Source organism: Ammospiza caudacuta, chromosome 7, assembly GCF_027887145.1.
Source record: "Ammospiza caudacuta isolate bAmmCau1 chromosome 7, bAmmCau1.pri, whole genome shotgun sequence".
NCBI lineage: Eukaryota > Metazoa > Chordata > Aves > Passeriformes > Passerellidae > Ammospiza > Ammospiza caudacuta.
In genome coordinates, this window is record NC_080599.1 from 16,103,739 (window position 1) to 16,127,301 (window position 23,563).

Here is a 23,563-nt window from a genome sequence, read left to right on the forward strand (position 1 = left end):
AATAGTAACGAGTGGACTAAAAGTTAAATCAATAGAGCATGACTCAGTTCAAAGACATCTTGTGTCCTAATGTTCTCACAGAAGACTGTAAAAACCTGTCTATTTTTGTGGGTTTCTTTTATCCATTTAGCTGTACCTTCTACTTCTCTCCACTGTCTGAGAACATTGATGATAAGGTTGGATGACCTCATGTCAACTTGTAGAAGTAAAGAAAGAGAAGCCAGTAAAGAAAGGCAAATTTGTTAATTGCAGGTGGAAAGAGGGAGGCCAACAAAAGAAAACAAAAGAACAGTACTAATGAAATGCTCCCCTGTCTTCTGTGAAAAGTAAAGGCACAGACAAGAAAGAACAAGTGCAAAATTCTCACTAGAGAAACGCACTTGATCTGACTCAAGTGTTTTGCGGTACATTTCTTGCTGTTTTCTCATGCCAAACATATTAACCATTGAAGGTGTCCCTTTCCTCTCTCTGGAATACAGCTAGGAAGATGGCTGTGTCATTGCTGACAAGCTGCCATTCTCAGAGGTGTCCAGCTGAAAGTCCTAGATCAATTGATTTGCTCTGTCACTTTGATATGGCATGACTTACAGTTTCAGCACCTGAACTTGCCAGCCCTACAATTCTTTGCCCCTTGAATGCTTAGATAGGCTCCTTGGCAACTGGCATTTGTAAGGACTTGAAACTATGCAGAATTTGCACCGTGAGATGATGCCAAATGAGTCACACCGGTAGATTAACTGGGGCATGCAAGGCAGAGAGAGGGAAATGAGAGCACAAGAAGAGAGTACACAAGAAGAGAGTACAATCTCCTTTTTTCTGAAACACTGAAGAGATCAAAGTGAACACAAATCCTCCTAGGGGTAGTACTTGCAAAAGACTAAGAGTTCTTTTTGTGTTCACAGGCCTGGAATACTTAGCTTTGGATGACGGCAAAATGCAGATGACAAAACGAGGCCTTGAAGTCACATCCAGTATGAAGCAGTAGGAAAGAGGAAAGCAGCTGAGAGCGTCAACCCTGCTAAGTAGTCTCAGTATTCTTCTTGACATGAGCAGAAATTTGAAATGAGTCTCTGAAAATGACAAAGGAGGCAGAAGAAAAGGGAGCGATGACTCCTCTGGCATAGTGCTTCCTAACAGGGATCTTCAAAATGTCAAGGTTGTATCATCCTTTCAACTGAAGGAAGGTATGAAAACAACAGGAAGGAAATGGCATCCAATACTCTGGGCAGTGTACTTCTAGACAGAAAGGCCACTGATGGAAAACCAACTAAACTGGCACCAATGCAGCAGCATTGTACTAAAGCCAGAAACGTCCAGCGCTTTGTTCTCTGCCATTCCATTCAGATGCACACAGCAGCTCTGCAACATTCCTACTGATCATCTCTTTGGCAAAGTGGGAGTGAGGGTCCGTGGTGATGCAGAGTCCCCAGGCAGATGCAAAGGAGAGCTGCTTTCTTGCAAAAACCAGGCTTTTGAAACACTCAGGCCTTTCTCATTTCCATAGCTTTAAGCCATAACAAACACAATTCAACCAACCACCATGCACCACGCTGTGAACACATGACGCTTCTAGAACTTGTTGATCTACCTCGAAGTCAGCTGCCTCACCTTGCCACAGTCCTTTTCTACTTAGCCAAAGTAATGGGCCTCAGCCCAAGGCCTTCCTTTTGTAAGCTTCTAGCTCTATGCAGCAGCAAACCACTACTTTCTTCTGTGCCAAGACTTTAGGTAGACGATTTGCATCTGCCCTCCTTCCAGTGAAACCTAATGGCGAGAGAAAAGCCTCTCAGAGATGTTCAGTCATTCCATTTCCTAGACAGGCCAAATCCAAAGAAAAGCAAGCTATGGCATTGTGTACTTGCTCTTACAAAACACCTGCTGCCCTCTGACAATCAACTAGCAGAAAACCAGCCAAACTGAGACTTGAGGAAAACAACCCTTGGAAGGGAATAATGATGTGATCAATCAAGACAACACTTTTCCAGGCTACCGAGATACTGGAAATGTCAGCAAAGGCTTGAGAGCAAAGGCTGAACTAATGGGAAAAGGGTAAAAGAATCCCAAGAAAAACATGACCAAAGGTTAAAACAATTCCAAGAAGAACATAGGCAACTAACCTGTTGAAGCCTTCAGAAAAACAGTGGCCGCTGATTTACATAGGCCATTCAAGTTACTTGACCCGTGCACCTTCCACTCCTTTTTCGGCACCATATGGAGTGAATTGAGACCATGGAATCACAATTCCTTGGATTCTGTTCTTAACTTCAGGAGAGAAGTACAGCAGCTGAAGTACCTGTTACTGATGTGATACCCAGGAACACCGAGTTGACACATTTCTTTCTTGGCCAATCACAACAAGCAAGGCTAAGAGGATAAGGCTGGCTTATTTCCATGACACTTTTCTTGTTTTACAGCCTGCTCTGATTCCGGTCAAACTTTTTCATTAGCTTTTCTCTAAAAGGAGAAAGTCCAATTCAACGTCCCGCCCTACTGCTGCAAGTATACCATTTGGTTTGTGGAGCCGAAAAAATTGAATTGGAAGGTACGGAGCCCCCGGAGCTAAGAGGCGCTCGGGGCGTCTTTCGGCAGAAGCCGCGCTAAGAGAGCACTGTGAGCGGTACAATCGTCTTTGCGCGAAGAAGCCGCTTCTTCGGCTCCGGGAGCCGGAGAGAGCGGCAGCATCGGAAAGGTGAAGAAGGAAACTGTACAATACTGGGATTGTATGCGCAGCTTGCCAATTGATAGAAAACAGTACATTACCACTTTCCTGACTTTTCCAATCACATGAACATTCGATAGGAAGTTATTTTGGACAACTTTTGTTTCCTTCATGCCAAACACTTGGCAGACCTCCGTGCAACGTCCAGAACACGATGGGAGATGTTTTCTGTGCTCCCGCAGGTTTTCCTTGCCAGACAGAGTGGAAAAGCTTTCTACTAGCATGTAGACCACAAAAGACGCTAAAGACGAAGGTACGATGCTCTCCGGAGCTAAGCGCCGCTCCCGGGCTTCTTTCGGCAGAAGCCGCGCTAAGAGAGCACTGTGAGCGGTACAATGGTCTTTGCGCGAAGAAGCCGCTTTTTCGGCTCCGGGAGCCGGAGAGAGCGGCAGCATCGGAAAGGTGAAGAAGGAAGCTGTACAACACGGGGATTGTGTGCGCAGCTTGCCAACTGATAGAAAACAGTACCTTATACTTTCCTGATGTTTCCAATCACATGAACATGTAGTGGAAAAGCTTTTTGCTAAGATGTAGACGACAAGAGAGGCTAAAGAGTGGATGAGAGCTAATGACACCCATCTCTAAAAAAGGCAATTAGGAGGACTCGGAATAGTACAAACCATCCAGCCTCCTTTTTATCCCCAGGAAGTTGATGAAGCAGCTCTTCCTGGAAAACCTTGCCAGGCACATGCAAGACGACAAAATAATGTAGTTAGCATGATTTTTCAGGGGAATTTCATGCTGAACATCACTTTAAACTCCTCTGATGATTCAACTTGACTGGTAGATGAAGGGAATATTATCTGCCTGGGCTTCAGGGAGGTTTTTGACATATCTCTACATGGCAGCACGCATCCATATGGAAGCAATAGTGCAAAGGGGAGGGAACCAGTGTCTTTTCAGTGATGCTGAGTGAAAAAACAAGAGGCACTGGGCACTCTCTGAAATACAGGAGATTGCCATTGACCATCAGCAAATGATTCTTTACTGTGAGGGTGACTGAACCACGGCACAGACTGCCCAGAAAGATTGTGGAGCCTGGATCTTTGAAGACATTCAAAGTACACCCAGATAGACTCCTGGGCAACAGGCTCTAGGTATCCTGGTTTAGGCAGGGGGATTGGGCCTGGTTAGCCCCACCAACCCCTTCCACTCTCATTCATTCTGTGCTAGTGAATTCTCTTCAAGATGCATTTCAAGCACTTGCATGACAAAGTTCTGTGAAGACAGAGATCCAAATGGACACGGCATCTAAGTTCCTTAAGCAGCGTTCAAGAAGAATGTAAAACTCTGGGACGAGTGTCTCTTCCCTAACTGAATCCCTTTCATGGGAAAATTCCCAGCTCTAGAAAGATCTTCTGATACGCATGCTTAAGACTGACACTGGCTGAGCAAATTTCTCCCTATGTGTATCCAAGACCAGTTAGGATCTTCACCCAAAGTGCTGTCAACATAGTCACAGAATGTCTCTTGTTAAGAAGTGACAACTTCCATCAGCATGGCAACTATTGGTCCACCAAATGGATGAATGGATGGGAATTATCTACTTGGGTTAAAAACAAAAAGAAAGAGTTGGTCTTTATTTATCAATTTCATTGCAATATTATAAGGGAAGAAAAAGACCTAAGTCCTTGACTTTCTTAACTCGAGGAAAGATTTTAAGAATTCCTTGTAAAAATGTATGATCACAATCAGACTATTGAAACCATTTGAGTTGGGAAAAGAGTTCACAAATTGTCTAGAGAGTGGCAAAGAAGCCAAGAAAAATAGGAAAGAAACAAAAAGAGAGCAGAAGCGTCAGCTTCATTGTACAAGCTCGTTCTAGAAGTGGTCTGCTGGGAAAAGGAAGCCCCAGTTGAATTTCCAATGTATTCCTGCGCTTGATTCAGTAACCGGTCAATGTAAAAACCAATCCTTTTGTACAACTTCTTCCAGCAACAAAAACTCCAACAGGTTGACACTACCATCATGCCTGTTCCAGACATATTTCCAAGAGAAATGATGATTTTCTTGAAAACCTACTTGCATAAAAGTTGCAAGATGGTGGAGGGATTCCCACATCCTCCTTCCTCCATCTGGCTTGAAAGTAGATTTGATAAAATATGCAACAAAGCACATGATTTATAAGGTAGAGTCAAATGGATGATTTGGGAATTGATCTCTTGTTGATAGGAAACTTCATATCCACTCTGTGTGACCTTTCTAAAACAAAATGTGGAGCTGAGGCATGAATCTGCCACAACAATTGTAAAGCAAACATACACACTCCCCTTCACATGCCCCCCCTTCCACACACACCTAGGCACACACAGAGATCAGCATAGCAGATCATGAACACCTTGGAAAAGACTGAAATGCTCAATGCCTCTCTTGATGGGCAAAAGAGCTGGTGCAGTAATTCAAATGCCTGGTACAGAATTTCTGTTTCATATTTAGCTCCTATTTAAAACACAGCTTTTCATTTCATTCTATTTACAGAATATTTTCATGTCATTTGCTTCTTTAAAATTACTTAGTTCTCACCTCTTGTATGTCTAGGAATATTTTCTTCCAAAAATAGAAAAAAATAGATGATATCTTTTCAGCAGAAAACATTGGTTGATACAATTTTAAACCATCATGATATGGAAGAATTGTTCTGTCCCTCTCAAAGGTGGAAGAAGCATTTGGATCACAGATCATCTACAATGAAATACTTGACATGTTTAAGATGCTTTCAATCAATTTTGATCGTCAATTGCTTCTTCGTTGTAAACAGTAATTTTTCAGTGAAGGGAAAGTGTGTGTGCTATATCTACATGATGTGGTCAAACCCAGTTCCTACTAATGGCCAGGCTGAACTCCAGTAAATAATGTCCCGAATGATATTTTGCCGCCTTCTTTGGCACTTCATGAAATCTTACCATGATGAAGTGCTGAAACACAGAGATGTTCTCTTAGAGAGTGTCTCCTGTTGTAACCCGTCCCATGGATTTTATGCTGTAATTCTTATCTCTTTTAAAATTTGCTATCTTCTGTACAGTTTTCATGAACCTTTCTGTTACAGTAGTGAAAATCACAGATAAATGTCATTTTGTACAACTTTGAATTTACCCCAAGAGCTGAGAGAAAACTTGCTCCTCAGTTTCTCAGTTTCTTCTATAGTCCAACTTTGTTTCTCTACCATCAAGCTTCTCCTTTGTTGCTGCTCCAAGCCCCGTCCAAGCTGACCTTGAATACTTTCAGGGATGGGACACCCACAACTTCTCTGGGCAACCTGTTCCAGTGTTCCAGCACTCCCACAGTAAAAAAGGCCTTCCTTTCATCTAATATGTGTAGGAAATCATAAATCTAGGCATAGAAACTTGGAGTGCAGATTTGAAATTCTTTTGATTTGAAGCACATTTTATATGAATACTGACTTACTGATGACTAAAAGATGTTGATGGGCATTTGAGCTGACAAGTTTTGAAAAAGTGCATGGAAATTAAAATTGAAACCACTAAAATTAAAAACTTCTTCCCATTGTCTTTTTCCTCGCCTATTCAAAATTGCATATGTCAGATATCAGTGCTTCATGCAAACCTCTCAGATGCTCTCAGAGAAAAAGCTTTTCTTTCAGACTAAGTTGCGGTTGACGTAGAACACTAGCAGGAGTGAAAGTTTTTCTGGGCATCGGGGCAGCACCTTCTCCTTGGATTTGTGTGCAGAAAGCATTTTATCCAAACTGGAAAATAGACCCAACTCTGTTCTATTCATCATTCTTACTGCACCAGGCCTGAAGATGCTGTGAAAAGTAGCCTGTGGACCTTGAAGATAGCGCATGTGAAACAGATGAGAGGTGATGGAGAAGTTGAGAGAAGAAAGAGCATATGGCCCAGTAGGGACGCCAGAAAGTATTTCTTCATGTGATCATGGCAGATTGCAGGAGCCACTTGGTAATATCAAACCAGCCCGACTTGGCACTGGTGCCACCTTGGGTCTGGGAACCATCCTGTGTATCATGGATTTTCAGGAGCCAGCAAGACACTCTTGGCCACAGGCCCCCAAACACAAACCTCGGCCCTTTTCCCTGGCAAAGAAAAGTCACCTGCCCTGCTTCTGGATGGCAGATTGCAGGAGCAACTTGGTACTATCAAACCAGCCCGACTTGGCAATGTTGCTACCTTGGGTCTGAGAAACATCCTGCGTATCATGGATTTTCAGGAGCCAGCCGGCCTCTCCCAGCCACAGGCCCCCAAACACAATCCACGGCCTTTTTCCCTGGCAAACAACACTCACCTGCCCCGCTTCTCGATGGCAGATTGCAGGAGTCCCTGGGTAATTTCAATCCAGCCCGACTTGACGGCGTTTCCACCTTGCGTCTGGGAATCATCCTGCATATCAAAGAATTTCAGGAGCCAGCCGGCACTCTCAGTCACAGGCCCCCAAACACAAACCATGGCCCTTTTCCCTTGCAAACAAAACTCACCTGCCTTGCTTCTGGATGGCAGATTGCAGCAGCCACTTAGTGCTACCAAACCAGCCCGAATTGGCACTGTGTTGAAAGCGAAGGGAAGCCAACCCACCTTGTCGTTTATCAGCATTGACTCCAATTTATTGATTAAATCAGCCACTTTATATAACCGTGTTAATTAACTTCATGCATATTGCAAAATCCAAGCTCACTCTAGGTTAACAGAGAAAACTCTAACCCCTCCTTTTGTTTTACCATACCCATGATTGTTTCTTGAAAACAGGACCAGCGTTTCCACTGTGATATGAAAGTCAAGTATTGGAGAGTGCTTTTGTTACTTCTTTAGAAGGTTAGAATACGCCGAAAAGATGCTAGCTGGGGACTTGCAATTAATGAATTATTTGCTGTAAGTAGGTCAAATGACATGAGCTTTCAAAAAGGAAAAGTAGTCTTATTCCACCTGCCAATTCTAAAGTAGATTAATAAGCCTTAAGCAGAAGATGGATGTGAAGAGGGATATGACATGAAAGGTTAAGCAACACTGCTGACAGCAAAAGGCTTACCTGCTGCAGATACAGGAGACAAAATACTATTTTGACACAAACATTGCTATTCAGACGACAGTAAAATTCTGAGTGACAGCAAAATTTACTCAGTCATCATGACAGTAAAATTTGCTCCCATCAAAATGTGCTCATCAATTCTTAGTGTAAGCTAAGCACCTTAAGCAAAGGGTAGTTCAAGCCTAACTGGTATTTGATGGCAAAAAAGGCAACTTGGCCTGCGTTTCTCACTTCTACTCCATTCAAAAGCTTACTCTGTCTCAGATTCCTTTGGTGGGATACCAACGCAAGCCGCCAAACTGCACGAAAATGATGATTTAAAGAAAGATAGATGAGAAAAATGGAATAATGGTTCATGTTCTTTTCCTTCCAACTGCTTTGTTTGCCCTTTTAATTTTTTGAAGTCCTTTCTGGTGTCACCATGGTTGCACTGCAGCAAGTGTTGGGCTGTAAGCTGTCCATATTGCCAGCTTCTGGACTGCCTTCAGAAAACTTCCCACTGGTTTTGTCTAGAAATCACAAGCAGTAGAGATGACAAAGACTGCAGAAACCTCCTCATCTCCTTCTAGAGCAAGACCATGTCTTTCAGCCACTCTTAACTAGACAACTTTCATCAGTCATGAGGGAGTCTCATGTTCAAGAGCTAAGCAGTGGTGACAGCTGTAAATGACAAAAAGCAGACTGAAATTCTCTTGGGACTCCAGCAGAGAGCAATGAAGGAGGTTGAATTCACCTTCTTGGGAAGTTCTAAAATGCACGTTCACTTGAGCACAGGAGCTAAGCCATCGTAACCTTTGTTGAGTACGTCTGCATAGACAGACATATTTAGACCATGTTATTTAAGCCACGTTATCATCTCTAGCTGCTAAGCTGCACTTCTTGCAAAGTATCTGCAACGTATTTTACAGGGTGGGCTTTGATGTGTAATCCCTGAGTAATATTGCAAAGAGAAGTACTTGGGGTGTGGGGTGGGGGGGGAGCCACAACTCTTAGGTTTTTCAAATCATGGTTCCATTTGAAAGTCAAAAAAGATGTCAAACCTTTCTTTCCTAGACCTATTACCAGCACAAACTGTACCAGAATTTATGACCTGTAACTGTACCGTGGACGCTCTTTCTCTGGACTATTCCTTAAGAAACAAAGTCCTCACTAGAAATAAAACAAAATTAGCCAAGTATTGGCCTGGATTAGTTCCAAGGCTCTGTACTAAAGGCCAAACACGTGTAATAATAGTAACGAGTGGACTAAAAGTTAAATCAATAGAGCATGACTCAGTTCAAAGACATCTTGTGTCCTAATGTTCTCACAGAAGACTGTAAAAACCTGTCTATTTTTGTGGGTTTCTTTTATCCATTTAGCTGTACCTTCTACTTCTCTCCACTGTCTGAGAACATTGATGATAAGGTTGGATGACCTCATGTCAACTTGTAGAAGTAAAGAAAGAGAAGCCAGTAAAGAAAGGCAAATTTGTTAATTGCAGGTGGAAAGAGGGAGGCCAACAAAAGAAAACAAAAGAACAGTACTAATGAAATGCTCCCCTGTCTTCTGTGAAAAGTAAAGGCACAGACAAGAAAGAACAAGTGCAAAATTCTCACTAGAGAAACGCACTTGATCTGACTCAAGTGTTTTGCGGTACATTTCTTGCTGTTTTCTCATGCCAAACATATTAACCATTGAAGGTGTCCCTTTCCTCTCTCTGGAATACAGCTAGGAAGATGGCTGTGTCATTGCTGACAAGCTGCCATTCTCAGAGGTGTCCAGCTGAAAGTCCTAGATCAATTGATTTGCTCTGTCACTTTGATATGGCATGACTTACAGTTTCAGCACCTGAACTTGCCAGCCCTACAATTCTTTGCCCCTTGAATGCTTAGATAGGCTCCTTGGCAACTGGCATTTGTAAGGACTTGAAACTATGCAGAATTTGCACCGTGAGATGATGCCAAATGAGTCACACCGGTAGATTAACTGGGGCATGCAAGGCAGAGAGAGGGAAATGAGAGCACAAGAAGAGAGTACACAAGAAGAGAGTACAATCTCCTTTTTTCTGAAACACTGAAGAGATCAAAGTGAACACAAATCCTCCTAGGGGTAGTACTTGCAAAAGACTAAGAGTTCTTTTTGTGTTCACAGGCCTGGAATACTTAGCTTTGGATGACGGCAAAATGCAGATGACAAAACGAGGCCTTGAAGTCACATCCAGTATGAAGCAGTAGGAAAGAGGAAAGCAGCTGAGAGCGTCAACCCTGCTAAGTAGTCTCAGTATTCTTCTTGACATGAGCAGAAATTTGAAATGAGTCTCTGAAAATGACAAAGGAGGCAGAAGAAAAGGGAGCGATGACTCCTCTGGCATAGTGCTTCCTAACAGGGATCTTCAAAATGTCAAGGTTGTATCATCCTTTCAACTGAAGGAAGGTATGAAAACAACAGGAAGGAAATGGCATCCAATACTCTGGGCAGTGTACTTCTAGACAGAAAGGCCACTGATGGAAAACCAACTAAACTGGCACCAATGCAGCAGCATTGTACTAAAGCCAGAAACATCCAGCGCTTTGTTCTCTGCCATTCCATTCAGATGCACACAGCAGCTCTGCAACATTCCTACTGATCATCTCTTTGGCAAAGTGGGAGTGAGGGTCCGTGGTGATGCAGAGTCCCCAGGCAGATGCAAAGGAGAGCTGCTTTCTTGCAAAAACCAGGCTTTTGAAACACTCAGGCCTTTCTCATTTCCATAGCTTTAAGCCATAACAAACACAATTCAACCAACCACCATGCACCACGCTGTGAACACATGACGCTTCTAGAACTTGTTGATCTACCTCGAAGTCAGCTGCCTCACCTTGCCACAGTCCTTTTCTACTTAGCCAAAGTAATGGGCCTCAGCCCAAGGCCTTCCTTTTGTAAGCTTCTAGCTCTATGCAGCAGCAAACCACTACTTTCTTCTGTGCCAAGACTTTAGGTAGACGATTTGCATCTGCCCTCCTTCCAGTGAAACCTAATGGCGAGAGAAAAGCCTCTCAGAGATGTTCAGTCATTCCATTTCCTAGACAGGCCAAATCCAAAGAAAAGCAAGCTATGGCATTGTGTACTTGCTCTTACAAAACACCTGCTGCCCTCTGACAATCAACTAGCAGAAAACCAGCCAAACTGAGACTTGAGGAAAACAACCCTTGGAAGGGAATAATGATGTGATCAATCAAGACAACACTTTTCCAGGCTACCGAGATACTGGAAATGTCAGCAAAGGCTTGAGAGCAAAGGCTGAACTAATGGGAAAAGGGTAAAAGAATCCCAAGAAAAACATGACCAAAGGTTAAAACAATTCCAAGAAGAACATAGGCAACTAACCTGTTGAAGCCTTCAGAAAAACAGTGGCCGCTGATTTACATAGGCCATTCAAGTTACTTGACCCGTGCACCTTCCACTCCTTTTTCGGCACCATATGGAGTGAATTGAGACCATGGAATCACAATTCCTTGGATTCTGTTCTTAACTTCAGGAGAGAAGTACAGCAGCTGAAGTACCTGTTACTGATGTGATACCCAGGAACACCGAGTTGACACATTTCTTTCTTGGCCAATCACAACAAGCAAGGCTAAGAGGATAAGGCTGGCTTATTTCCATGACACTTTTCTTGTTTTACAGCCTGCTCTGATTCCGGTCAAACTTTTTCATTAGCTTTTCTCTAAAAGGAGAAAGTCCAATTCAACGTCCCGCCCTACTGCTGCAAGTATACCATTTGGTTTGTGGAGCCGAAAAAATTGAATTGGAAGGTACGGAGCCCCCGGAGCTAAGAGGCGCTCGGGGCGTCTTTCGGCAGAAGCCGCGCTAAGAGAGCACTGTGAGCGGTACAATCGTCTTTGCGCGAAGAAGCCGCTTCTTCGGCTCCGGGAGCCGGAGAGAGCGGCAGCATCGGAAAGGTGAAGAAGGAAACTGTACAATACTGGGATTGTATGCGCAGCTTGCCAATTGATAGAAAACAGTACATTACCACTTTCCTGACTTTTCCAATCACATGAACATTCGATAGGAAGTTATTTTGGACAACTTTTGTTTCCTTCATGCCAAACACTTGGCAGACCTCCGTGCAACGTCCAGAACACGATGGGAGATGTTTTCTGTGCTCCCGCAGGTTTTCCTTGCCAGACAGAGTGGAAAAGCTTTCTACTAGCATGTAGACCACAAAAGACGCTAAAGACGAAGGTACGATGCTCTCCGGAGCTAAGCGCCGCTCCCGGGCTTCTTTCGGCAGAAGCCGCGCTAAGAGAGCACTGTGAGCGGTACAATGGTCTTTGCGCGAAGAAGCCGCTTTTTCGGCTCCGGGAGCCGGAGAGAGCGGCAGCATCGGAAAGGTGAAGAAGGAAGCTGTACAACACGGGGATTGTGTGCGCAGCTTGCCAACTGATAGAAAACAGTACCTTATACTTTCCTGATGTTTCCAATCACATGAACATGTAGTGGAAAAGCTTTTTGCTAAGATGTAGACGACAAGAGAGGCTAAAGAGTGGATGAGAGCTAATGACACCCATCTCTAAAAAAGGCAATTAGGAGGACTCGGAATAGTACAAACCATCCAGCCTCCTTTTTATCCCCAGGAAGTTGATGAAGCAGCTCTTCCTGGAAAACCTTGCCAGGCACATGCAAGACGACAAAATAATGTAGTTAGCATGATTTTTCAGGGGAATTTCATGCTGAACATCACTTTAAACTCCTCTGATGATTCAACTTGACTGGTAGATGAAGGGAATATTATCTGCCTGGGCTTCAGGGAGGTTTTTGACATATCTCTACATGGCAGCACGCATCCATATGGAAGCAATAGTGCAAAGGGGAGGGAACCAGTGTCTTTTCAGTGATGCTGAGTGAAAAAACAAGAGGCAGTGGGCACTCTCTGAAATACAGGAGATTGCCATTGACCATCAGCAAATGATTCTTTACTGTGAGGGTGACTGAACCACGGCACAGACTGCCCAGAAAGATTGTGGAGCCTGGATCTTTGAAGACATTCAAAGTACACCCAGATAGACTCCTGGGCAAGAGGCTCTAGGTATCCTGGTTTAGGCAGGGGGATTGGGCCTGGTTAGCCCCACCAACCCCTTCCACTCTCATTCATTCTGGGCTAGTGAATTCTCTTCAAGATGCATTTCAAGCACTTGCATGACAAAGTTCTGTGAAGACAGAGATCCAAATGGACACGGCATCTAAGTTCCTTAAGCAGCGTTCAAGAAGAATGTAAAACTCTGGGACGAGTGTCTCTTCCCTAACTGAATCCCTTTCATGGGAAAATTCCCAGCTCTAGAAAGATCTTCTGATACGCATGCTTAAGACTGACACTGGCTGAGCAAATTTCTCCCTATGTGTATCCAAGACCAGTTAGGATCTTCACCCAAACTGCTGTCAACATAGTCACAGAATGTCTCTTGTTAAGAAGTGACAACTTCCATCAGCATGGCAACTATTGGTCCACCAAATGGATGAATGGATGGGAATTATCTACTTGGGTTAAAAACAAAAAGAAAGAGTTGGTCTTTATTTATCAATTTCATTGCAATATTATAAGGGAAGAAAAAGACCTAAGTCCTTGACTTTCTTAACTCGAGGAAAGATTTTAAGAATTCCTTGTAAAAATGTATGATCACAATCAGACTATTGAAACCATTTGAGTTGGGAAAAGAGTTCACAAATTGTCTAGAGAGTGGCAAAGAAGCCAAGAAAAATAGGAAAGAAACAAAAAGAGAGCAGAAGCGTCAGCTTCATTGTACAAGCTCGTTCTAGAAGTGGTCTGCTGGGAAAAGGAAGCCCCAGTTGAATTTCCAATGTATTCCTGCGCTTGATTCAGTAACCGGTCAATGTAAAAACCAATCCTTTTGTACAACTTCTTCCAGCAACAAAAACTCCAACAGGTTGACACTACCATCATGCCTGTTCCAGACATATTTCCAAGAGAAATGATGATTTTCTTGAAAACCTACTTGCATAAAAGTTGCAAGATGGTGGAGGGATTCCCACATCCTCCTTCCTCCATCTGGCTTGAAAGTAGATTTGATAAAATATGCAACAAAGCACATGATTTATAAGGTAGAGTCAAATGGATGATTTGGGAATTGATCTCTTGTTGATAGGAAACTTCATATCCACTCTGTGTGACCTTTCTAAAACAAAATGTGGAGCTGAGGCATGAATCTGCCACAACAATTGTAAAGCAAACATACACACTCCCCTTCACATGCCCCCCCTTCCACACACACCTAGGCACACACAGAGATCAGCATAGCAGATCATGAACACCTTGGAAAAGACTGAAATGCTCAATGCCTCTCTTGATGGGCAAAAGAGCTGGTGCAGTAATTCAAATGCCTGGTACAGAATTTCTGTTTCATATTTAGCTCCTATTTAAAACACAGCTTTTCATTTCATTCTATTTACAGAATATTTTCATGTCATTTGCTTCTTTAAAATTACTTAGTTCTCACCTCTTGTATGTCTAGGAATATTTTCTTCCAAAAATAGAAAAAAATAGATGCTATCTTTTCAGCAGAAAACATTGGTTGATACAATTTTAAACCATCATGATATGGAAGAATTGTTCTGTCCCTCTCAAAGGTGGAAGAAGCATTTGGATCACAGATCATCTACAATGAAATACTTGACATGTTTAAGATGCTTTCAATCAATTTTGATCGTCAATTGCTTCTTCGTTGTAAACAGTAATTTTTCAGTGAAGGGAAAGTGTGTGTGCTATATCTACATGATGTGGTCAAACCCAGTTCCTACTAATGGCCAGGCTGAACTCCAGTAAATAATGTCCCGAATGATATTTTGCCGCCTTCTTTGGCACTTCATGAAATCTTACCATGATGAAGTGCTGAAACACAGAGATTTTCTCTTAGAGAGTGTCTCCTGTTGTAACCCGTCCCATGGATTTTATGCTGTAATTCTTATCTCTTTTAAAATTTGCTATCTTCTGTACAGTTTTCATGAACCTTTCTGTTACAGTAGTGAAAATCACAGATAAATGTCATTTTGTACAACTTTGAATTTACCCCAAGAGCTGAGAGAAAACTTGCTCCTCAGTTTCTCAGTTTCTTCTATAGTCCAACTTTGTTTCTCTACCATCAAGCTTCTCCTTTGTTGCTGCTCCAAGCCCCGTCCAAGCTGACCTTGAATACTTTCAGGGATGGGACACCCACAACTTCTCTGGGCAACCTGTTCCAGTGTTCCAGCACTCCCACAGTAAAAAAGGCCTTCCTTTCATCTAATATGTGTAGGAAATCATAAATCTAGGCATAGAAACTTGGAGTGCAGATTTGAAATTCTTTTGATTTGAAGCACATTTTCTATGAATACTGACTTACTGATGACTAAAAGATGTTGATGGGCATTTGAGCTGACAAGTTTTGAAAAAGTGCATGGAAATTAAAATTGAAACCACTAAAATTAAAAACTTCTTCCCATTGTCTTTTTCCTCGCCTATTCAAAATTGCATATGTCAGATATCAGTGCTTCATGCAAACCTCTCAGATGCTCTCAGAGAAAAAGCTTTTCTTTCAGACTAAGTTGCGGTTGACGTAGAACACTAGCAGGAGTGAAAGTTTTTCTGGGCATCGGGGCAGCACCTTCTCCTTGGATTTGTGTGCAGAAAGCATTTTATCCAAACTGGAAAATAGACCCAACTCTGTTCTATTCATCATTCTTACTGCACCAGGCCTGAAGATGCTGTGAAAAGTAGCCTGTGGACCTTGAAGATAGCGCATGTGAAACAGATGAGAGGTGATGGAGAAGTTGAGAGAAGAAAGAGCATATGGCCCAGTACGGACGCCAGAAAGTATTTCTTCATGTGATCATGGCAGATTGCAGGAGCCACTTGGTACTATCAAACTAGCCCGACTTGGCACTGGTGCCACCTTGGGTCTGGGAACCATCCTGCGTATCGTGGATTTTCAGGAGCCAGCCGGCCACTCCCAGCCACAGGCCCTTAAACACAGACCTCGGCCCTCTTACCTGGCAAAAAAACCTCACCTGCCCCGCTTCTGCATGGCAGATTGCAGGAGCCACTTGGTAATATCAAACCAGCCCGACTTGGCACTGGTGCCACCTTGGGTCTGGGAACCATCCTGTGTATCATGGATTTTCAGGAGCCAGCAAGACACTCTTGGCCACAGGCCCCCAAACACAAACCTCGGCCCTTTTCCCTGGCAAAGAAAAGTCACCTGCCCTGCTTCTGGATGGCAGATTGCAGGAGCAACTTGGTACTATCAAACCAGCCCGACTTGGCAATGTTGCTACCTTGGGTCTGAGAAACATCCTGCGTATCATGGATTTTCAGGAGCCAGCCGGCCTCTCCCAGCCACAGGCCCCCAAACACAATCCACGGCCTTTTTCCCTGGCAAACAACACTCACCTGCCCCGCTTCTCGATGGCAGATTGCAGGAGTCCCTGGGTAATTTCAATCCAGCCCGACTTGACGGCATTTCCACCTTGCGTCTGGGAATCATCCTGCATATCAAAGAATTTCAGGAGCCAGCCGGCACTCTCAGTCACAGGCCCCCAAACACAAACCATGGCCCTTTTCCCTTGCAAACAAAACTCACCTGCCTTGCTTCTGCATGGCAGATTGCAGCAGCCACTTAGTGCTACCAAACCAGCCCGAATTGGCACTGTGTTGAAAGCGAAGGGAAGCCAACCCACCTTGTCGTTTATCAGCATTGACTCCAATTTATTGATTAAATCAGCCACTTTATATAACCGTGTTAATTAACTTCATGCATATTGCAAAATCCAAGCTCACTCTAGGTTAACAGAGAAAACTCTAACCCCTCCTTTTGTTTTACCATACCCATGATTGTTTCTTGAAAACAGGACCAGCGTTTCCACTGTGATATGAAAGTCAAGTATTGGAGAGTGCTTTTGTTACTTCTTTAGAAGGTTAGAATATGCCGAAAAGATGCTAGCTGGGGACTTGCAATTAATGAATTATTTGCTGTAAGTAGGTCAAATGACATGAGCTTTCAAAAAGGAAAAGTAGTCTTATTCCACCTGCCAATTCTAAAGTAGATTAATAAGCCTTAAGCAGAAGATGGATGTGAAGAGGGATATGACATGAAAGGTTAAGCAACACTGCTGACAGCAAAAGGCTTACCTGCTGCAGATACAGGAGACAAAATACTATTTTGACACAAACATTGCTATTCAGACGACAGTAAAATTCTGAGTGACAGCAAAATTTACTCAGTCATCATGACAGTAAAATTTGCTCCCATCAAAATGTGCTCATCAATTCTTAGTGTAAGCTAAGCACCTTAAGCAAAGGGTAGTTCAAGCCTAACTGGTATTTGATGGCAAAAAAGGCAACTTGGCCTGCGTTTCTCACTTCTACTCCATTCAAAAGCTTACTCTGTCTCAGATTCCTTTGGTGGGATACCAACGCAAGCCGCCAAACTGCACGAAAATGATGATTTAAAGAAAGATAGATGAGAAAAATGGAATAATGGTTCATGTTCTTTTCCTTCCAACTGCTTTGTTTGCCCTTTTAATTTTTTGAAGTCCTTTCTGGTGTCACCATGGTTGCACTGCAGCAAGTGTTGGGCTGTAAGCTGTCCATATTGCCAGCTTCTGGACTGCCTTCAGAAAACTTCCCACTGGTTTTGTCTAGAAATCACAAGCAGTAGAGATGACAAAGACTGCAGAAACCTCCTCATCTCCTTCTAGAGCAAGACCATGTCTTTCAGCCACTCTTAACTAGACAACTTTCATCAGTCATGAGGGAGTCTCATGTTCAAGAGCTAAGCAGTGGTGACAGCTGTAAATGACAAAAAGCAGACTGAAATTCTCTTGGGACTCCAGCAGAGAGCAATGAAGGAGGTTGAATTCACCTTCTTGGGAAGTTCTAAAATGCACGTTCACTTGAGCACAGGAGCTAAGCCATCGTAACCTTTGTTGAGTACGTCTGCATAGACAGACATATTTAGACCATGTTATTTAAGCCACGTTATCATCTCTAGCTGCTAAGCTGCACTTCTTGCAAAGTATCTGCAACGTATTTTACAGGGTGGGCTTTGATGTGTAATCCCTGAGTAATATTGCAAAGAGAAGTACTTGGGGTGTGGGGTGGGGGGGGAGCCACAACTCTTAGGTTTTTCAAATCATGGTTCCATTTGAAAGTCAAAAAAGATGTCAAACCTTTCTTTCCTAGACCTATTACCAGCACAAACTGTACCAGAATTTATGACCTGTAACTGTACCGTGGACGCTCTTTCTCTGGACTATTCCTTAAGAAACAAAGTCCTCACTAGAAATAAAACAAAATTAGCCAAGTATTGGCCTGGATTAGTTCCAAGGCTCTGTACTAAAGGCCAAACACGTGTAATAATAGTAACGAGTGGACTAAAAGTTAAATCAATAGAGCATGACTCAGTTCAAAGACATCTTGTGTCCTAATGTTCTCACAGAAGACTGTAAAAACCTGTCTATTTTTGTGGGTTTCTTTTATCCATTTAGCTGTACCTTCTACTTCTCTCCACTGTCTGAGAACATTGATGATAAGGTTGGATGACCTCATGTCAACTTGTAGAAGTAAAGAAAGAGAAGCCAGTAAAGAAAGGCAAATTTGTTAATTGCAGGTGGAAAGAGGGAGGCCAACAAAAGAAAACAAAAGAACAGTACTAATGAAATGCTCCCCTGTCTTCTGTGAAAAGTAAAGGCACAGACAAGAAAGAACAAGTGCAAAATTCTCACTAGAGAAACGCACTTGATCTGACTCAAGTGTTTTGCGGTACATTTCTTGCTGTTTTCTCATGCCAAACATATTAACCATTGAAGGTGTCCCTTTCCTCTCTCTGGAATACAGCTAGGAAGATGGCTGTGTCATTGCTGACAAGCTGCCATTCTCAGAGGTGTCCAGCTGAAAGTCCTAGATCAATTGATTTGCTCTGTCACTTTGATATGGCATGACTTACAGTTTCAGCACCTGAACTTGCCAGCCCTACAATTCTTTGCCCCTTGAATGCTTAGATAGGCTCCTTGGCAACTGGCATTTGTAAGGACTTGAAACTATGCAGAATTTGCACCGTGAGATGATGCCAAATGAGTCACACCGGTAGATTAACTGGGGCATGCAAGGCAGAGAGAGGGAAATGAGAGCACAAGAAGAGAGTACACAAGAAGAGAGTACAATCTCCTTTTTTCTGAAACACTGAAGAGATCAAAGTGAACACAAATCCTCCTAGGGGTAGTACTTGCAAAAGACTAAGAGTTCTTTTTGTGTTCACAGGCCTGGAATACTTAGCTTTGGATGACGGCAAAATGCAGATGACAAAACGAGGCCTTGAAGTCACATCCAGTATGAAGCAGTAGGAAAGAGGAAAGCAGCTGAGAGCGTCAACCCTGCTAAGTAGTCTCAGTATTCTTCTTGACATGAGCAGAAATTTGAAATGAGTCTCTGAAAATGACAAAGGAGGCAGAAGAAAAGGGAGCGATGACTCCTCTGGCATAGTGCTTCCTAACAGGGATCTTCAAAATGTCAAGGTTGTATCATCCTTTCAACTGAAGGAAGGTATGAAAACAACAGGAAGGAAATGGCATCCAATACTCTGGGCAGTGTACTTCTAGACAGAAAGGCCACTGATGGAAAACCAACTAAACTGGCACCAATGCAGCAGCATTGTACTAAAGCCAGAAACGTCCAGCGCTTTGTTCTCTGCCATTCCATTCAGATGCACACAGCAGCTCTGCAACATTCCTACTGATCATCTCTTTGGCAAAGTGGGAGTGAGGGTCCGTGGTGATGCAGAGTCCCCAGGCAGATGCAAAGGAGAGCTGCTTTCTTGCAAAAACCAGGCTTTTGAAACACTCAGGCCTTTCTCATTTCCATAGCTTTAAGCCATAACAAACACAATTCAACCAACCACCATGCACCACGCTGTGAACACATGACGCTTCTAGAACTTGTTGATCTACCTCGAAGTCAGCTGCCTCACCTTGCCACAGTCCTTTTCTACTTAGCCAAAGTAATGGGCCTCAGCCCAAGGCCTTCCTTTTGTAAGCTTCTAGCTCTATGCAGCAGCAAACCACTACTTTCTTCTGTGCCAAGACTTTAGGTAGACGATTTGCATCTGCCCTCCTTCCAGTGAAACCTAATGGCGAGAGAAAAGCCTCTCAGAGATGTTCAGTCATTCCATTTCCTAGACAGGCCAAATCCAAAGAAAAGCAAGCTATGGCATTGTGTACTTGCTCTTACAAAACACCTGCTGCCCTCTGACAATCAACTAGCAGAAAACCAGCCAAACTGAGACTTGAGGAAAACAACCCTTGGAAGGGAATAATGATGTGATCAATCAAGACAACACTTTTCCAGGCTACCGAGATACTGGAAATGTCAGCAAAGGCTTGAGAGCAAAGGCTGAACTAATGGGAAAAGGGTAAAAGAATCCCAAGAAAAACATGACCAAAGGTTAAAACAATTCCAAGAAGAACATAGGCAACTAACCTGTTGAAGCCTTCAGAAAAACAGTGGCCGCTGATTTACATAGGCCATTCAAGTTACTTGACCCGTGCACCTTCCACTCCTTTTTCGGCACCATATGGAGTGAATTGAGACCATGGAATCACAATTCCTTGGATTCTGTTCTTAACTTCAGGAGAGAAGTACAGCAGCTGAAGTACCTGTTACTGATGTGATACCCAGGAACACCGAGTTGACACATTTCTTTCTTGGCCAATCACAACAAGCAAGGCTAAGAGGATAAGGCTGGCTTATTTCCATGACACTTTTCTTGTTTTACAGCCTGCTCTGATTCCGGTCAAACTTTTTCATTAGCTTTTCTCTAAAAGGAGAAAGTCCAATTCAACGTCCCGCCCTACTGCTGCAAGTATACCATTTGGTTTGTGGAGCCGAAAAAATTGAATTGGAAGGTACGGAGCCCCCGGAGCTAAGAGGCGCTCGGGGCGTCTTTCGGCAGAAGCCGCGCTAAGAGAGCACTGTGAGCGGTACAATCGTCTTTGCGCGAAGAAGCCGCTTCTTCGGCTCCGGGAGCCGGAGAGAGCGGCAGCATCGGAAAGGTGAAGAAGGAAACTGTACAATACTGGGATTGTATGCGCAGCTTGCCAATTGATAGAAAACAGTACATTACCACTTTCCTGACTTTTCCAATCACATGAACATTCGATAGGAAGTTATTTTGGACAACTTTTGTTTCCTTCATGCCAAACACTTGGCAGACCTCCGTGCAACGTCCAGAACACGATGGGAGATGTTTTCTGTGCTCCCGCAGGTTTTCCTTGCCAGACAGAGTGGAAAAGCTTTCTACTAGCATGTAGACCACAAAAGACGCTAAAGACGAAGGTACGATGCTCTCCGGAGCTAAGCGCCGCTCCCGGGCTTCTTTCGGCAGAAGCCGCGCTAAGAGAGCACTGTGAGCGGTACAATGGTCTTTGCGCGAAGAAGCCGCTTTTTCGGCTCCGGGAGCCGGAGAGAGCGGCAGCATCGGAAAGGTGAAGAAGGAAGCTGTACAACACGGGGATTGTGTGCGCAGCTTGCCAACTGATAGAAAACAGTACCTTATACTTTCCTGATGTTTCCAATCACATGAACATGTAGTGGAAAAGCTTTTTGCTAAGATGTAGACGACAAGAGAGGCTAAAGAGTGGATGAGAGCTAATGACACCCATCTCTAAAAAAGGCAATTAGGAGGACTCGGAATAGTACAAACCATCCAGCCTCCTTTTTATCCCCAGGAAGTTGATGAAGCAGCTCTTCCTGGAAAACCTTGCCAGGCACATGCAAGACGACAAAATAATGTAGTTAGCATGATTTTTCAGGGGAATTTCATGCTGAACATCACTTTAAACTCCTCTGATGATTCAACTTGACTGGTAGATGAAGGGAATATTATCTGCCTGGGCTTCAGGGAGGTTTTTGACATATCTCTACATGGCAGCACGCATCCATATGGAAGCAATAGTGCAAAGGGGAGGGAACCAGTGTCTTTTCAGTGATGCTGAGTGAAAAAACAAGAGGCAGTGGGCACTCTCTGAAATACAGGAGATTGCCATTGACCATCAGCAAATGATTCTTTACTGTGAGGGTGACTGAACCACGGCACAGACTGCCCAGAAAGATTGTGGAGCCTGGATCTTTGAAGACATTCAAAGTACACCCAGATAGACTCCTGGGCAAGAGGCTCTAGGTATCCTGGTTTAGGCAGGGGGATTGGGCCTGGTTAGCCCCACCAACCCCTTCCACTCTCATTCATTCTGTGCTAGTGAATTCTCTTCAAGATGCATTTCAAGCACTTGCATGACAAAGTTCTGTGAAGACAGAGATCCAAATGGACACGGCATCTAAGTTCCTTAAGCAGTGTTCAAGAAGAATGTAAAACTCTGGGACGAGTGTCTCTTCCCTAACTGAATCCCTTTCATGGGAAAATTCCCAGCTCTAGAAAGATCTTCTGATACGCATGCTTAAGACTGACACTGGCTGAGCAAATTTCTCCCTATGTGTATCCAAGACCAGTTAGGATCTTCACCCAAAGTGCTGTCAACATAGTCACAGAATGTCTCTTGTTAAGAAGTGACAACTTCCATCAGCATGGCAACTATTGGTCCACCAAATGGATGAATGGATGGGAATTATCTGCTTGGGTTAAAAACAAAAAGAAAGAGTTGGTCTTTATTTATCAATTTCATTGCAATATTATAAGGGAAGAAAAAGACCTAAGTCCTTGACTTTCTTAACTCGAGGAAAGATTTTAAGAATTCCTTGTAAAAATGTATGATCACAATCAGACTATTGAAACCATTTGAGTTGGGAAAAGAGTTCACAAATTGTCTAGAGAGTGGCAAAGAAGCCAAGAAAAATAGGAAAGAAACAAAAAGAGAGCAGAAGCGTCAGCTTCATTGTACAAGCTCGTTCTAGAAGTGGTCTGCTGGGAAAAGGAAGCCCCAGTTGAATTTCCAATGTATTCCTGCGCTTGATTCAGTAACCGGTCAATGTAAAAACCAATCCTTTTGTACAACTTCTTCCAGCAACAAAAACTCCAACAGGTTGACACTACCATCATGCCTGTTCCAGACATATTTCCAAGAGAAATGATGATTTTCTTGAAAACCTACTTGCATAAAAGTTGCAAGATGGTGGAGGGATTCCCACATCCTCCTTCCTCCATCTGGCTTGAAAGTAGATTTGATAAAATATGCAACAAAGCACATGATTTATAAGGTAGAGTCAAATGGATGATTTGGGAATTGATCTCTTGTTGATAGGAAACTTCATATCCACTCTGTGTGACCTTTCTAAAACAAAATGTGGAGCTGAGGCATGAATCTGCCACAACAATTGTAAAGCAAACATACACACTCCCCTTCACATGCCCCCCCTTCCACACACACCTAGGCACACACAGAGATCAGCATAGCAGATCATGAACACCTTGGAAAAGACTGAAATGCTCAATGCCTCTCTTGATGGGCAAAAGAGCTGGTGCAGTAATTCAAATGCCTGGTACAGAATTTCTGTTTCATATTTAGCTCCTATTTAAAACACAGCTTTTCATTTCATTCTATTTACAGAATATTTTCATGTCATTTGCTTCTTTAAAATTACTTAGTTCTCACCTCTTGTATGTCTAGGAATATTTTCTTCCAAAAATAGAAAAAAATAGATGCTATCTTTTCAGCAGAAAACATTGGTTGATACAATTTTAAACCATCATGATATGGAAGAATTGTTCTGTCCCTCTCAAAGGTGGAAGAAGCATTTGGATCACAGATCATCTACAATGAAATACTTGACATGTTTAAGATGCTTTCAATCAATTTTGATCGTCAATTGCTTCTTCGTTGTAAACAGTAATT